The sequence below is a fragment of the Sander vitreus genome, chromosome 4, assembly GCF_031162955.1.
Source record: "Sander vitreus isolate 19-12246 chromosome 4, sanVit1, whole genome shotgun sequence".
Taxonomy (NCBI): domain Eukaryota; kingdom Metazoa; phylum Chordata; class Actinopteri; order Perciformes; family Percidae; genus Sander; species Sander vitreus.
Window position 1 is genome coordinate 27,347,098 of NC_135858.1, and position 15,392 is coordinate 27,362,489.

The window sequence follows — 15,392 nt, forward strand, 5'->3', positions numbered from 1 at the left end:
TTATAGTAAAAAGTATAAACAAACAAGCATTAAAAATGTCCAGTACACAGTCGATCATTGTTGACTCAATCCATCATCAAGATGAATGTTGGCTACAGTTTCACATCTGTATCCAGGGGTTTTAAGCATCTCCTCTGGATCAAGAAGTTGCCTGAACTTTATTGTGTTTTGATTTGCATATGAGCAAAGAGTAAACCAGGTGCGGCCCCAGCTGGACCAAATATGTTTGCATCCAAGTTTGCAATTGGACAGTCATTAACCATAATTTGCATTGAAGTATGTTTGTGCACTGGTTGTTGACATCCATGAGTGACTGAGGTTGGTCAATGGCTGCAGGCTGCAGTGTAGAGAAGAAACAGACTGTGCTGAGTGAAAGTATGTGATACGTCAGTTTTTATTAGCAGGATACAGCCAACAATTAGCAAAGGAAATGGATTTTTCATTATATTGTTAGTATTTAACAACTATCTTGTGTCCATATTAGAAATCATGAACCAAAAACCCATTATAATAGCAATTATTATCACTGACAATGCAGATTCACTGATATTGCCCCCAAAATGTTACATTCTAGTCAGAGTGCTGAATTGTGCAAAGAGGGAAGAAATGCTATGCCAATTCTATGGGAAAATTGCAAAGCTAAGATTAAAAAAACGTTCAATAAACATTGGCTAATATTTCAATGTGTATCGACACACCAACTGCTTTCCTGATATGTGTGTGTATATAGTTGGGTTTATAATTAGAGCTACCATAAAATACAAATGTTTGCAGCAGAAACAAAGAATATTAAAACCCTCTCACTGTTCCACAAGAAAGACGAGAGAGCAAAGGTCACATCGACTGCCTCACTGTTGGTTTGTGTTTGGTTTTTTACTGTTGAAGTGAGTCTAAGGGCCCTATCTTGCACCCAGCGCAATTGACTTTGTACACCGATGCATGTATCATTCCTATTTTGCACCCGATGCACAGCGGACTTTTCCCTCCACAGACTCACGTCGGTAAATTAGGGAATGAATTTGCGCTCCCGGGGGGCGGTTCAGCAAAAAGAGGAGGCGTGTTCCGGCGAAAACGTTCCCTAGTGCTATTTTGCAGTTTCAGAAAACAATTCCGCCACAGACCAGGAAAAATCTAGTCTAAAGTCAGTGGCGCGTTATTCAGATGCTATTTTAAGGGCGCATGCTTGGCCGTAATGTAGAGTGTGCACACCGCGCATACCATTTGCTTCTCTCATCTCACGGAACCCAGCAGTTTCCATTTTTGCAAACAATACATAAATATAAGGAAGAAACATTTCCATCATGGATGTGTTGATGACATAAATGAGGAAGTATTAGAGGACTTAAGGAGATGTGATGTTGAACTGTGTGTGCCGATGCCAATTAACCCAAATGTCCCAGCAGCAGCACGGGAGAGGAGAGACAGAAGAGCTGCATCGTCTATAGTGAGGTAATCTCGGTCTAATGTTAGACTACATTGAAAAAATATCACCATGCATTCATAACCTCGTGATTCAGTGAGAGTGAGCCCAAAACATCGGAAAGTATGTTTTTGTGACATTTCTTTATTTACATGTTGTCAAAAAGAAAAATCAATAGCAAACGTCGGTCTCGTTGGCTGTGAACCGCTCCTGGCGTGTATTAAGAGTGTGTGCCTAGCAAATCCGCCATTATAATAGCAATCCGCCATGGAAAAAGCGCACCTGCTTTTAAAGGGAATGTGAGATAACGCTCTGATTAGTTACGCCCAAACCACACCTATGAGTAATGTAGCTAGACCAACCCATTTTAGATTTGTGGCAGGCGCAAGAGTCATTTATCCCGCCGGTATAATAGCAACATTGCTCGAGATCCGCACACAAAGCTACTTGTGTTTGGCGTTTGATACTTGCGTTTCAGATCGTTAAAATAGGGCCCTAAACCGTTATTCTGCAATACTTTCAACCCTTTATCAACATGTTGCCACAATGAATAATGCATGATGATCATGACTGTGTTCCTGTTATAGTGTTGAAACTAGCCTACTTTTCTGTACCGACAGGATCTAATAGTACATTTTAGAAGTGTTTTCCCGGCTGTCAAATAAGACAATAAAAAGGTTAATGACAAGTTGAATTGATGAGGATTAGAGTTAAACCAGAAAGGAGCTTGTAGAGGAGATTTCCATTTAGAATACACAGTGAGAACAGCTCCAAGATGAAGTTACTAATTAATCTCAAATGGTTGTAAAACTTTTTAGGATTTACTTAAATTCAGTGTCTCAACCATAGACTGTAAAATTAGTGGATGTAGCAGCAGTGATGTCACCCAGTGGGTGGTAAGCTGCCATTTTGAAGCATCGAATTTGGCATTTTGGCAGTCCCCATCTTGGTTTTTTGAAACCAGATGTGGCAATGTTTAACAAGAGGATTGTTGAGTTTACAAAAGTTAAAACATTGGTAATGTTTTTAGCTCAATATACTTTTAGGTTAAAAATGTAACCTATTTTATGTAAACTGCCGTGAGACGGTCACTGCAACTGCAGCTGAGCCGAAAATTATTGTTTCAATACTGATTAAGCCTAATCAGCATTAGACTGCCTCACACTATCCCAAGCTTCTAAAGAACTGATTAGGTCATGTCTGTCAATTTGCATACTGGAGGAGACTCATTGTCCTCACAGGAAAAGTAACCTTCTGTCTCCAATCCCCTGGTGTCTTAGACTAGATTAGGACAAATAGAATGTTTATTCCTGTAAAATTTACATAAAGATTTGACATCTTCACGCTAGAATCTTTTGAACTGTGACCGGAAGTGACCCCAAAGAGGCAGACTTCAGAGCATGTCCTGCCTCATTGGACAGCGAAAAAAACAACAAAATACATCCAACCTGTCTCCATGCCAACTACGGGCCAATGGAAATGGGTTTAATACACATGGGAAATAGAACCGCCCCCAGGTGCAGGAAATATATGGTGAAACTTACAATGATTCGGGTCTGTTTTTATGTGACTCCATCAGGGAGAAGCATAGATCCAGTCTGCTGTCAGCTGCAGTGTAACATTTGCATTTTGTCATGTCATTTTCATCATTCTGTTTAATTAAATCTTTTGTTTATTCTTCATTGGACCAAGCCTCTCCTTCTTCAGAGATTTAACTAGAATTTTCTAACAGGGTGGAGCTGAGGAGGATGACGTAGCTAAACGCTAAAGAGAGAACGTTGCCAATTTTCAATCCCTCTGAAACAAGTCATCCAGCGGCGTTTTACCGGCGGGTTAACATGGACTTCCGGGTACTGCCGCCATTCATCTGCATATACAACAGAACAGAAAATCAGCAAACTTTCTCTTAAGTTACCAGCTAACGCTAGCACTAGCTAGCTAGCTAGCTTGGTTGGCAGAACACTTTGAGCTGTATTTGAGTTGTTGTTTAGTTACTGCTAATACAACACATTTTCTGATGCAGCTGCGTCCTATTAAAAGGTTTCCAACAGTGACCAAGTGGGAGCAGCGATAAGAAATGCCACGTATGTGTCACAGAATTTGCTGAGCTGCAATACAAAAAGATTTGTGTCCAGGCAGGACTTTGAGAAAGTAATCTATGCTTTCGTTTCCAGCAGGTTAGATTACTGTAATGTATTTTCTCTATTATCTACCCCAAAAAAATCTCAGATAAGCTCATTCAGATTGCTGCTGCTAGAGTTCAAACAAAAACCACGAAAACTGAACATATCACACCAGTTCTCAGGTCTCTTCACTGACTTCTTGTGTGTCAGAGAATAGAGGTCAAAGTGCTGCTGCTTGTCTATAGATTTCTCAATGTCTCCTGGCCAAAACACTTCTGTAACTGTCTTTTACCATATGGACCCCTCTCTGCCTCTCAGGTAGCCAGGTTGAGGGCTGACAACTGTTACCAAATGTAACATAGTTAAATGGGTTCAGGTTAATGGAGAAGCAGCATTTAGTTACTGTGCACAACAGGGCTGGAAAAAACTCCACGAGGATATAAGACTTGCACCAACTTGACTCTTTTAAATTCAATTTAAACATTTTTTTCTTTCTGTTCTGCACTGCCTTTGACTGAATCCCAAATAATTGTGAATAGATGACTTATCTTGCCTTCCATATCCTGTATTCATGGCTTTGTTTTTTGCAGTATGTAAAGCACTTTGAACATTGTGTCTAAAATGTGCTGTACAAATAAGCTTGCCTATGATGAAGAGTAACACGTAGCAAAACACCACACTTTCAAGTCTACTACATTTTATTAATATTGGCCAATATCACAAATCACAATTTTGCATCAAGTTTACAATAACATACAGTACAACACAAGACTCAGTCTCAGGAAAAACTCCCTAAAAAAACCTTCAACAGGAAAAAAGGGAAGAAACCTCAGGAAGGCCTAAAGAGTGAAGCCAATGCAGAAGTGCCTTAAACCTGCATTATATCTAATTCCCAGCAGGGGTCGACTCCACTGGTTGCAAGAAGAAGTCTGTTTCTATTGAAGTCTATGAGAAAATCACCCTGATGACATTTTCATAATTAGTTTATGGACTCGATTGTTAGTTTCAAGTCTTTTTCAAAACAGCATGATGTTCATTATGTAAATTATGGTCACAAATATTTTAAGATAGATGATAAGCAGGGGATGCTGTAGGGCTGCGGCTACACACCGACCTGTGAATCAGGACAGAGGCTTAGCAATGCTAACCGTGGCGCCTTCTACATTAAAAAAGCTGTGAACTTAGTTTTGAGTAAACTTTGACCCTCTCACTGTGTGTTTTCACTTCATCAAAGTTAACTGAGACATTTGGTTGCCTAAAAATAGCTTGTTCAGCGTTCTGCCTACCAAGCTAGCTAGCTACCAATAGCATTAGCTGGTAACTTAAGGAAATGTTTGCCGATTTTCTTTGTACTGCTGTACATGCAGATGAATGGTGGCAGCACCCGGAGGTCCGTGTTTACCCTCCGGTACATCTCCACTGAATGACACGCTTCAGAGAGTTTAAATCTGCAAATTCCCTACTTTAGCAGCACCATTGCAACCATAAACATCGCCAAACTTGAGGCTTCAAAACAGCAGTCCACAGACCAATGGGTGATGTCACGGATGCTGTGTCCACTACCATTACATTCTATGGGGAGAAGAAAGAGAGAGTTAAAACTTGCTACCATGGTGTCAACAATCAATTTGACAATGTTATAGTGATTCGTGAAATCTCCAAATACCACATTTATCAAGATGCTTCCCTGTCTCATCACTGTGCATCTACATTAAGCAGAATTGCTTCAGCAGGTTTCTTTTAAATGCCAGAGAAAAGGTCAACACGTGCAACTGTATCACAGCACAACACTCAAATTCTTGAGTACTACTTTATTACTGGGCCAGACCACTTCATTTGATAAGAAAGTAAGCAGGATGTTTGGTTCCTCAGGGCAGATTTCAGTGGTCATACTGAATCATTTGAATGATGCAAAGTTGCCTTTTGGAACAAGTATGTACGTGTTTGTGTCATTAATTTGAATGAAGCATTTTTTTTAGGGTGTGTGTGTGTGTGTGTTTATGGAGGAGATCCTAAACAAATCTGGTCTCAGTGCTTATATAACAGGCACACTCCACATCCGCCTGCCTGTGTTTGTGTGTGTGTGCGTGTGTGTGTGTGTGTGTGTGTGTGTGTGTGTGTTTGTTGGTGTCTTTGTCTTTTGGTGTGTAAATTGTTCCTAAATGTGAATAACAATAGAACTTGGAATGTCAAGTATTTATTACAAGAAAACTGTGAGCCCAAAGAGAAGACATTGTTGTCCATATATAATTTGACAATAACCCATTTACATGAATTGACACGTGGTAATTGGTGGCAACAGCAAGTGTGTGTGTGTGTGTGTGTGTGTGTGTGTGTGTGTGTGTGTGTGTGTGTGTGTGTGTGTGTGTGTTTTTAATGTAGGTCCCAGAGTACAGAATGACAAGTGTAGCAAACACTGAGAATAGCAAACACACTTTTCTATTTAAATCCTGTGGCAGACTCTGTCAGTAACAGTGGAATGTTCTACATAGAAAGGCAATTTATGAAACGCAAATACATTGAAAAATTAGGTATATATTGATAATGTTTGTGTGTGTGTGTTTGTGTGTGTGTTACATCTCAAACTGATTTCAAAACATAATAAGAACTCCAGTCGTTTTGTAATTTTCCTCCAGTTGACTTTACAGTATCTCCTTTTGGCGCATGAAAATGTTATCATTGTTAGGAATGTAGTGTAATATTATTCTTGGCATCGTTTTTTTTCTCATGGTGCCAGCAATTCTTTCTCCATATTTTGTAAATGTAAAGATATTTGACTATTTACAACCTTAACCCATTATCATTAATATATTGGCCTGCAAAGACCTGAATCGGCTGAACACTTGTGAGCAACAAGCACACTGGGGGCTGAAATGTTTCTTTGTCTTATATGATGGCATCAAATCACCAGAGTACATGTGGTATAAAAGACCCTCCCATGCACTTCCATCTTTTCCCTAACCTCAGGTAAAATGTAAAGCTGAAAAAAAAAGGGCAAAGACGTTCTCGAGAAAAATAGTAAAATGATGCCAAAATAATTTGTTTTGTCAACTGTTATAAAATGGTTTTCATGTGGATATAAGGATCATATGTGAGTGTCTTTACTATGATTAGCTCAATTGTCTCAAGATTGATAACATCCTCTTTAACAGCCATAGTAAAGGTGTCTGTTAGTGAATATTGGATATACTTTGAATTACAGATTAAACAGTATGCTTGTCACCCTGTCCACAAAGTTCTTTTTTGATGATGAAATCTCTCTTTTTCATCTCTTCCTTCCTTTCAAGAGGCCTTTTCTGGGTCATGGGTTAGCTCAGGTCATATGTAATCTACATTCTACCCCCACAAGAAACAGCAACAGTTTTTTTTGTTGCTGTTTTTCAGTCTGTTTATGTTTGCATGAAGGACTTGGTCACTGCATCTGCATCTATATTTCTGTTACTTTTTGCTGATGATACTCGCTTATTTATTTCCCATTAACATTTTCCACGCTTATTCCTTAGCAAATCCTGAAAAAGTTCAAATTTCTAAATGGTTTAAACTGAACAAGCTTCCTTTAATTGTCAATACACTTCCATCTTTTTTGACCTCAGGTAAAATGTCAAACTGCTAAACAAAAAATAGGAGAAAAGGGGCTGACGTAAAATTATGCCATAATATTCTTTTTCAACTGTTATGAAACGGTTTTCATGTGGCTATAAGGAATATATGTGAGTGTCTTTACTTTGATTAGCTGATGTCTCAAGCTTAATAACTTTAATAGCCATAGTAAAGGTGTCTGTGAGTGAATATTGGATACACTTTGAATAAACAGATTACATTCATTTATTATCATTTAGACTCATCTTGACATACAGAATAAAAACAAAAAAATGACTCACTTCTTATTTATTTTTTCAGTTTTGCAGGAGGAAGATGCTTTCCAGCCCCAGTCCCATGATCAAGTAGTAGAAATATCTACTGTATTACAGCAAAAAGCAGAGAATATCTAGCTGGCTTCCCACTTCCTAACATGGTGAGGCCAGAGATACTGCTACCTCTTGCTCTGCTAGTCTGGTGTGAAATTAGCTCAAGTGTGTGCTATTTGTGCCTCTACACTTCCTGAGTTATTACATTTTAAATGTAAGCACTGTCTGACAGCAAGATTAAGCAATGAAAATATTCTAAATATAGCATACACTTAAACAGGCGTTAATTTCTTTAGGTGGGCCTTTTTTGTTTAGGTGGCTAGAAATATGTTTTACAGCAGGACATTGCTTCGCTTCCATGTCTGTACTCCTGCCTGCTTCTCCAAACTTCTCATAAAACCCCACTTCAAAATATGTGAACTATCCCTTTAGGCAGACAGTCAGTGCAAGCAATTAAAACATGACAACATATGATCGAGTTTTTCAGTAAAGAAGATAAAATGGGGAAAGGGACACAATCTGACAGACACAGACAGAAAGTCAAGCATGCATGCAGTCATATGATACCAGGTCTGCGTTTAACCAAGATTTTGTGATCATATTCAAAGGAGCAATAGGGGTCATGATTGTACATTCAATATACAATAATTTCCAAAACTGGGAAACTCTCACAAAAACATATTTCTTCCTACTTGAGATTACAATGTCCCCTGTAATTCTTGATCTGGTTCATCTATCCCTTACATTTGTTTCTGTATTATGAATGTGGTAAATCTGCTAATCCATTTTAACCTTAATTATTTTATTACATGATTAAATCAAAAGTGCCACACCATACTTTATAATTGTGTTATAATTTGTTTACAGAATGTGAAAGGTCAACAGGTTCGTCATCACGTGGGGAAAATGAACTATCCTCCGTGCCCATTGCCGTCCAATGACGGAGATGGTTCTTGTTGCAGGAAGTAGCAAGAACCAACAACATTTCAGGAAAAGAAGGTTTATCAAACCACTAACTTGTTCTGTTTCTTTACTTTTTTGACATTTGGTCACAAAGCAGTCAAACAGACACTATCCTTATCTTTACCTCGCTGCTTTGGCCTGTGAGCTACGTCGTGCCAGTTTCTTGGATAACTTTAGCAACACATAGATACTGCCCATTTGCTCTGAATAGATAACGCTCCATTGGGTGCATGTGGGTGTCCTCGTTTAGAGTGCATAGGGGTGCACAAGGGCATGAGCTGGTAGCGGTAATAAACATCAACAGCAAAAATAAAATTAGAAAACAACAACAGTTTTTTGTTGCTGTTATTTTTGTTTTTTCAGTCTGTTTATGTTTATATGAATGACTTGGCCACTGCATCTGCATCTATATTTCTGTTACTTTTTGCTGATGATACTCGCTTATTTATTTCCCATAAACATTTTCCCACTTTTACCCATTTTCCCAGGATTTATTAATCCTGGAGCCTTTTCTGTTCACTCAGCAGTGATTTTACCTTATTTTTATTAACCTGCATTAAAATACAACTTGTACTGTACATATTGCTGTTCAGTTAAATAATATTATTTTAACATTGTGACCATTATTTTTAAAATTATTCATGCGACAGTCATTGGTGCTGTTATATTGCTTTATGAAGACTGCTGTTTATATTTTTAGAAGTCTGATGAATATATTATGGCAGTTGTTGAGATGATTAGAAAAGGCAGATAAAGTTTCAAATGTGTTTTAAATGAAGTCAGTGATTTAGGGCAGTATATAAAGTGCAATACTACTTGTGTGTTTCTATAGTGGTTCTAACAAAGGCTGACTGGTCAGAGACAAATAGATCTTTTTAGATGATTTATTTATTTTTCTATTCTTTAACAATAAAGGATCATGTATATTACTCTTCCATGTGCTTTTTATTTGCCACTCTTAGCACATAATTTGTGTTCTCTCCAGTAAACTGGGATTATAATTTGAGAGAATTGTACAATTATAAAAACCTATCCTAATTTTACAATCCTTCCAAATTATAGTCTTAGTTCACTGGACCAGTAACTATATAGTGTAGGCTACTGTACACACAGTACATTCATGAAACAACAGGGAGCGGACACCTCAATGGTTTTTGATGAATAGTCTGTTACTGTGCATTGAGATTATCACTTAATTATCTTCATAGTTTCTAGATTTTGGAGTCCAATTTTTCAGCGTCTTTCTTTTCTATGTCCATATAGCCTATACGAGGAAGCAAAGCATATTTGGGAAGACGCAAACTCGCTATAATAAAACAGCGAGAAATTGCATGGCAGACAATAGCGAACGGACTGAATCATAGTCTAAAAATATACATTCACGAACCACTATTCTTAACTGAAACCATTCTGCTCACTTTTAATCCAAAATATACAACTGTTAATGTGTGCAAATTATTACTAGCCTAACTCCTTGAATGTTAGAATTATGACGGTAACAGTCGTGGTCACATAATGTCTATTTTTAAGATACTTACACATTCAGTCGGTCCGTGATTGTTTGCAACATTTTCTCTCGTTTCATCACAGCAGCCGTGTTTCTTACAAATAATGTGTTCCACTTCATCAAACTTCCATTAGAAGCTGCTGCTCACTCTGTTTAAAGTATATGCACAATGCGTATTGCGGCTGTAAGAAGTGCAACAAAGTGCTGCCGCGAGGGACTAAACACTGAGATGCATAAACACACTGTGATGCACTCGAGATTGTAATGCAACAACCCGGTCTCACGGCAGTTCGTGAAATGGTCACGTTATTTTGATCTATTGATTCATGTACAGGGAAACGATTTTCTACTTTATTTCGTGCTGGTCACCACGAAATTGGAACGTTACCATTTCACGAACTGCCCTGCGACTGGGGGAGATGGTGACAAAATGATCCGCGGTCTCTGGGGGACACAACAACGGGAAAATTAAACGCCACACGCTGGCGACAACTGCCATGACACTGGCCTGCTCTGGGGGATGCAAAAACGGGGATGCCACACGCGGTAGATGGTGACAACAACAGCCGCCTGGACACGATCCGCGGTCTCTGGGGGACGCAACAAGGGGAAATTAAACGCTGCATGCTGGCGACGACAACGGGGACGCGCTACAACAACGGGACAGTTGTGGTTAGGAAAAGAAAGACGGGGAAAGGTTGTGGTTAAGAGAACAAGAATGCGGTAAGGAACTACCACACGCGGGACGCAATCCCCGGTCTCTGGGGTGAAAGTCCTGTGTTGTTTGACCCATACACCACCCCACCCATCCTCCTTACGCGGATTTTCGGCTTTTCAATACTACTCGCTACCATAATCGTGCTGTTATCACGTAATATGCTTCCCATTCAAATACATTAGTTTAAAATTCGTGCTCACCAACACGATAAAAACCAGAAAAACGTGTCCCTGTACACGACTCAATAGATTAAATAACGTCAACATTTCACAAACTGCCATGAGACTGGGCTGAATGCAATGATTTATTCCTCCACACGTAAAATACAACTAGCACTGCAGTTACCAAACGTAAAGCCTCGCTTCATCAGTTATCCTGGATTTATAAATTCTGCTTTTGTGAAACAGCCCCCAGTAAAACCAAAGCATGATAACTGATAAATAACAACACCTCAAAATTTGACCATACATAAAAGCCTGAGCTATCTTAAAAAAAGAAGTGCTTTTTCAAGTTTCAGTTTTCTGTATTCTGGTCAGGAAGGAAAAGGAAATGAGGTTCTAGTGGCGCTGAATATTATATTCCTTGAGCACTGAAAGGTGCTGTGAACACACCAAGCACACTGGCTTCCCATTTACCTCTGTGAAAAAGTGTGTCTATATTTCTCCTTTGGGACAAAGACATGTTCCACCTGCATGGACAGTGTGTAGCCTGTACATAAGCATGTGGGATCTATAATAGCATATCCAGCATAGGGCCTGCTACTCTTATTAGGATAGCGCAAACCCCAGTGGACAAATAGGAATATTGAAAAATTGGAATGAATGACTTCTCTGCAAATTTCACACGTTGCAAAGTCATCCAGTGGATCAGGCCGGTTCTGGCCACAGAGTTGTATGTTTGACATCCCTGTGCTAGAGTATATGCGTCATTTGCAAACAGCTAGCTATATGGGACCAGGCTATTTCAGGAACAAAATCCTTCATTCAAAATATCACATCGCTGATGCTTTAAAGGTGATCTATTATATAGCATTTTCAGGTTCATACTTGTATTTTGTGTTTGTACTTGAATATGTTTACATGCTTTAATGTTCAAAAAACACTTTTTTTCCTCATACTGCCCATGGCTGCTGCACCTGTATTAATACTAATATAATATCTAATATAATATAATACAAGTTTCCCTGGTGTTAGCACGCAACTACTATAGTTAGCAGTGCACAGTAATAAAATATAGCAGCATTTTCTACCATCACAAATCACAGATAAATTCTTCTAAACCAAATACTACCCAACCGGACATGTTTCAACAGTAATGTGACCCAAAATTGGGAATAAATTAACAACGTTGGGAGCCAAGATTACATCTTTAACTGCCGTTAGCATGAAGCTACATACGACAATGTTAACACTGCAGTAGCTTAAAAACAACCACTCCAGTCCTGCCTACCTGGAGCAGATGACCAATCATAGAAGGCCGACTCGGTGTTACTGACACCGAGCCGAGAGTAGAAACAACTGTTGAAACCGGAGCGTTCAGAACAGTGGGAAATCTGAACGTTTTAGCTCACAGGGATTTCTCTGAAATACGTTGACCTCATTATTTGAAGCTCTGGCCACATTTAACATGAAAATCCTGTTATGGGTAGCTCTCTCTCTCCGCCCTGTTTTTGGTGTTTTTGTTCTCTGTCTGTTTCCAGGCGCTCCCTTGCCTGCTAGCCGACTCTACAACTTGTCCAGACCTGAGAGAGGATATGGAGAAATATATCGGAGAGTCCCTGGCCACGGGTATCATTTGTCCATCATCATCACCTGTGGGGGCGGGGTTCTTCTTTGTGGACAAGAAGGACAAGACGCTGCGCCCCTGTATAGATTTTCGCGGTCTGAACAACATTACTGTAAACAATAAATACCCTTTGCCACTAATCAAGTCTGCTTTTGAACCACTTCAGGGCGCCACTGTCTTCTCTAAACTGGATCTGCGCAATGCCTATCATCTCGTCAGGATTCAGCATGGAGATGAGTGGAAAACAGCCTTCAATACACCACTTGGACACTTCGAATATCGGGTAATGCCTTTTGGACTCACAAATGCACCAGCTATATTCCAAACTATGGTGAATGATGACCTGATACTTTGTCCCGCCAGTTTTCCATCTCTGAGTCCAGTGAACCAGAGTCCATCCTGCCCTCTACCTGCGTTGTGGCCGCAGTTCACTGGGAGATCGAATCTCTGGTCAAGACGGCCCAAGTATCAGACCCTGGACCAGCAGATGGACCATCTGTCCGGCTCTATGTCCCTGTATCTTTGCGGTCCGAAGTGTTGCAGTGGGTCCATTCTTCCCGTTTCGCCTGCCATCCAGGGATGCAACGTACCCTTATGTTGCTGAGAAGACATTTTTGGTGGCCGTCAGCAGAAGCTGATGTCCGGGCTTTCGTGGCAGCACGTACCACCTGTGCCCGGGGTAAAGCATCCCACCAGTCTCCCTTGGGTCTGCTGCAACCCCTGCGGCACAGGGACCCAGCTCCCCAGTACCAGCCTGGACAACAGGTGTGGCTTTCTTCCAAGAACATTCCCCTGCGGATTGAATCACGCAAGTTGGCACCTCGGTTTTTGGGTCCTGTTATGGCAGCTCTCTCTCCGCCCTGTTTTTGGTGTTTTTGTTCTCTGTTTGTCTGTGTGTATCTGTGTTTTTCCACCTGGAGTGCTGAAGGTGTGTTCAGAAGAAAGTAGGTCAAGGGGCGTGGCCGAATCAACACTGCACAGCCGTTCCTCAAAGCTGCAGCTCATCTACAAGATTCATTCCAGCAATACTCAAACCCGGGCTGATCACCTCTTCGGCGCCAGTTCGTTATCTACACCCATGTGGTAACTTGGCTCTCAGTTCTCAGTTTATTCAAGTTGTGTACGTGTTGTCTTGTGCTCCCTAGCTTTTGTCTTTGTTCTCCTGAGCTCATACTTACCCGGTGTTTCTGTCCAGTGACCGCTCAGACCTGCTGCCTCCTCCGCTGTGCCTACAAGCTTCCAGCCTCACCGTCCAGCTTTATCCTCCACCTGTGGAAACTTCTGTGAACTCTTCCCTGCCTGTCCGTCTCGATTCTCGTACGACCTGGATCCTTCCCCCTCGGCTCGCCTCAGTACTCTCTCCAGCCAGGAGATTCCCCACTCACACAAAATCCACACTGTATCTCTGAGTACCATTTTGTTCATTAAAACCTTTACAAACTGCTTTCATTGTCTGTGTGTGTGAAATCTCTGCGTTCTGGATCAGAACAAGCCCCTAACAAATCAGAAAGTATAACATTATAGATATGACAGAAAATACAGAAAAGCATAATAGTTCACCTTTAAATGTCTGAGTTTGCTGCAATATAACTGCAATCTCCGGTCTCGCTTTGTTCATCTGTTCTTGAATGTACTGAAGCGTGCGACAGAGTGAGCCATACCAGCATGCTGTTCGGCTGTGTAACGGTTGACATGGGTCCCCTCTAAATACACTACAGTGTGTACATAACACAAAGCTAATAGGCCTATATATGTTTGGTTGATCTCAAAAGCTCACACTCGACAATGCTCTTCCTTGGGTCGTCACCGCCAAGTGTGAAGTACATCAGATGAATAGTTGACAAGAAAATCAAAGGACAGTCGGCTGCATTCATCTCATATCCTCATTTGTGCCTCCAAATCACAACTCTGTCAGCCATTACCTAACGCCAATCAACGCCAATTTTTTTTTAGGGCAGAGGTTAACACTAGCTGTCAACACATTGCCCCTAGAGATATACATATAAAAAATTGGTCAAGTGATTTGGCCAATGATAATGAACCTTTCCATCATGGCAAAATGAAATATAGAATCTCTCAGTTCATTTTCGATTTCCAAGGTCTATGGACGTTATCAACGGCTGTAGACCAGAATGCCTCTGGATTAAATTGGATAGACCTACAATCAATCCGAGCGACGGACAAATGTTAACAGACTACAGCATGTAGAGATTAGCTGTGATGGTGTAGCATCAATGTGTTTGTGAACCAGTGTTGCAGTTTTTGCCATCAGAATTTTAAAAATAGTACTTCAACAGAAAGCTCCACAGCTGCAGCCATCTTGGTTGTTTTCGAAAATTCATCAATGGCGCTCCTCTTTACTTAGCTAAGTTTATGCTCACCATAGGGTCCCCGCAGCGAGGGCGCACGAGCCAAAAAAGTATTTTGCAAAAAGCACAAATTGTCAGTCATCGTACCAGACCTGCCCCATATAGGATACATGGTTGTGATTGGCCTGACCACGGTCTGGTCGGCTGGAAGTCTGTCTGAACGGGAGGGGGACCAGACGTATCTGCCAGAGCAAATAAAACTGAAAAATGAGCTTGCAGATCAGTCTGGTTCCCAGGCTACCTGTAAGTAGCTCCACAATTAACATTGTGGAGTCTTTCCGCTTCCTGGGAACTACCATCTCCCAGGACCTCAAGTGGGAGCTGAACATCAGCTCCCTCGTCAAGAAAGCACAACAGAGAATGTACTTCCTGCGGCAGCTGAAGAAATTCAACCTGCCAAAGACAATGATGGTGTACTTCTACACAGCCATCATTGAGTCCATCCTCACATCCTCCATCACCATCTGGTATGCTGCTGCCACAGCCAAGGACAAGGGCAGACTGCAGCGTGTCATTCGGTCAGCTGAGAAGGTGATTGACTGCAATCTGCCACCGCTCCAGGACCTTTACGCCACCAGGACTCTGAAGCGTGCTGGAAA

The 15,392-nt window shown here is 40.8% G+C and overlaps 1 long non-coding RNA gene across 2 annotated transcripts; it reads left to right on the forward strand.

Moving 5' to 3' along the window:
* The first annotated feature begins 12,085 nt into the window (after positions 1-12,085).
* LOC144517254 (uncharacterized) lies at positions 12,086-13,867 on the forward strand. Of its 2 annotated transcripts, XR_013501913.1 has the most exons (3): positions 12,095-12,707; positions 12,788-13,507; positions 13,620-13,867. It is a non-coding gene; the product is annotated as an uncharacterized LOC144517254 (long non-coding RNA). The 2 variants fall into 2 exon arrangements; XR_013501912.1 differs by having other exon boundaries at positions 12,086-13,507.
* The last annotated feature ends 1,525 nt before the right edge of the window (positions 13,868-15,392 follow it).